A 3,130-nucleotide genomic window follows, 5' to 3' on the forward strand; every position below is an offset into this window, starting at 1 on the left:
TTCATTGCTTGCTCAACAGATCAATGCTACTCAGGATGAATTTGTTCCTCCATGTTTGAAGTGCATTGAACGTGAAACTGCTAATTCTTCACCTGAATGCTCAAATACTTCCATTGCTGCAAATTCTTCAACTGCCTCTGCTATCACTAATCCCTCATCTGAGGACACTGCCAGTATCACTGATAATGCAGGGCTGAAGGAATTGTATAATGACAGGCATGTACAAAAGCCTCAAAGGGCATCAAGCTCTTTGTGACATGCTTAAAAAGCAGATCCTCAACAGGAACCCTAGGAAAGAGGGTATTGCCTTTGAGAGGAAACTCAATGCTGATGGGACCTACTGGAAACCTGAGTAGTATCCTAAAACCTCATGGGTTGCTGCAAAGGGACCTTCAGTGGATCCATCTACTTTATCTGGCTTTACATGTGAATCTTCATATTCTTCCGATGAGTCATTTGACTCCAACTATAAACTGTTCAAAAATCAGAATGGTGAAGTATTTGCTAGATATGTTGTCACTAACTGCAGGGACGGTTCTCCTATGAAGAAAATCTGGGTTCCCAAAAGGTGCCTTGAAAATCTTCAGGTGAATGTAATCATGACACCACCTGTAAAGAATAGGAACCCCAGATCAAATTCTTCATATGGACCAAATTCTTCACAAGGATCAAAGTCCTCATATGAGCATCATCGTGCTAACCCGTCTGTTTCGCAGGGAAGAACTAAGGATTATGGATATGTGCATTATTCTTCAAATCATTATGTTCATAAGTCCTCGAAGAATTTCTCTGCTTACTCTTATGCTTACCCTAACCCCTCTTATGTGAAACGAAGTGGATTGGCATCTATGCCACCCTTCTCTTATGGAGCTCGCAGAATGATGAACTCTTTGCCACCCCTTCAGATGTGGATGGTGAAGAAAAAGAACTAACCTCTTATGCAGGGTCAGGTCTCTAGACGAACTTAATCATCTGAAGAATTTGCTGGAGACCTGAATTTGCTTGAAAGGACGCAAGCTAATCATGAAGAAATGAATTTTCATTTCTCACGCCCTCATACTGCTTTATCTGTTCTATTGCTTGATGAAATTGATCTGATAAAATTGATACCATATTCTTCACTACTGAAGTATATGAGTTCGTAAGTTGCACTAATTAATCTGCAGGATGATCAACCCAAAGCCACTGAGTGGGTCCTTGATAGTGGATGTACAAATCACATGACTGGTGACAGGAGCTTATTGATGGACTCTGCTTTATCTCCATCACATCTGAAGCATATCACCTACGCTGACAAAGGCAAAATCAAGGTATTGGGTCTAGGTAATGTTGCAATCTCAAAGGATCGACACATGGACAAAGTCATGCTTGTCGAGTCCTTAGGGTTCAACCTCATGTTTGTCTCAATGCTTTGTGATCTTGATATGTTGTTGTATTTGGCAAGTATTGTTGTGTTGTGATCATGGAAACTGACAATTCCAAAGTCTTCGAAGGCTTCAGGAGAGGAGATTTGTATATTGTTGATTTCTCTACAGGACCACAACCTGCTACATGTCTACTTGCAAAAGCTTGAGAAGGCTGGCTATGGCATCGACGACTTGGTCGTGCTGGCATGAGGAATCTGCACACGCTTGCGAAGAAGAAGCATGTCATTGGCATTGAGGGTGTCAAATTCCTCAAGGACCATTTGTGTGGAGCTTGTGAAGCTGGAAAGATGACCAAGGCCAAGCATCCAGCGAAGACTATCATGACTACTACTTGACCATTTGAATTGCTTCACATGGATCTCTGTGGCCCTACTCACTATGCCACATTTACTAATGCTGCATCTTTATATGGATTTGTCATTGTTGATGATTATTCTCGATATACATGGGTGCATATCATCACTTATAAAATTAAAGTGCAGGAAGTCTTCAAACGATTTTCCTCGAGGGCTTCAACCAACTTTGATGTGAAAATCAAGCACATCAGAAGTGATAATGAAACTGAGTTCAAGAACACTAGTCTTGATGACTATCTTGATGAACTTGGTATTACTCATGAGTTATCTGCTCCTTATACTCCTCGGCAAAATGGCGTTGTGGAGTGCAAGAACAGGACTCTTGTTGAGATGGCCCGCACTATGCTTGATAAGTACAAGGCGCCTCCTCGCTTTTGGCCTGAGGCAATTGATACTACGTGCCACATCATCAATAGGGTATATCATCACAAATTCTTCAAGAAGACTGCATATGAACTCCTCACCGACAAGAAACCCAATGTGAGTTATTTCAGAGTCTTCGGTGCAAAATGTTGGATTAAAGATCCTCATCACAATTCTAAATTTGCATCGAAAACACATGAAGGTTTTATGCTCGGTTATGGTAAGGACTCGCACACCTACAGAGTCTTCAACACCTATCACCACAAGGTTGTTGAAACTGTAGATGTGCGGTTTGATGAGATTAGTGGCTCGCAAAGAGAGCACCTACCTCTTGTGGCAGATGAAATACCTCCTGAGAAATCTATTAAGTTCAAGGCTACTAAGGATGTCATTCCTACCGAAGAATCTGCTGAAGAAGTCATTCCAGAACATGAAGAACGTCATGCTGATGCACCTGAGGAAAATGGTGCTGAAGAAAATGCTGATCAAATTTCTCAACGACAACCCGCTCATCCTCGCGTTGCAAATGAAGTGCAAATTGAGAAAATCATCAGCGACATCAACATTCCAGGTCCTCTCACACGCTCAAGAGCTTCACATTTATCTAACTTTTGTGGGCACTTTGCTTTCGTCTCTACCACAGAGCCCACTAAGGTAGATGAAGCATTTCTGGAGCCTGAGTGGATTCAAACTATGCAAGAGGAATTACATCAATTCGAGCTCAACAACGTTTGGGAACTGGTTAAACGTCCAGATCCTTGCAAGCACAACATCATTGGCACAAAGTGGATCTACCACAACAAGTAAGATGAAAATGGCCTTGTGGTGAGGAATAAGGCATGACTTGTAGCTCAAGGCTACACACAGGTTGAAGGAATTGGTTTCGATGAAACTTTTGCACCTGTTGCTAGACTTGAAGCTATTCGCATATTACTTGCTTATGCTAACCATCATGATATCATCTTATATCAAATGGATGTGAAA

The sequence above is a fragment of the Triticum urartu genome, chromosome 3A (genome assembly GCF_056163025.1).
Source record: "Triticum urartu cultivar PI428250 chromosome 3A, HENAU_Tu73, whole genome shotgun sequence".
Classification (NCBI taxonomy): Eukaryota; Viridiplantae; Streptophyta; class Magnoliopsida; order Poales; family Poaceae; genus Triticum; species Triticum urartu.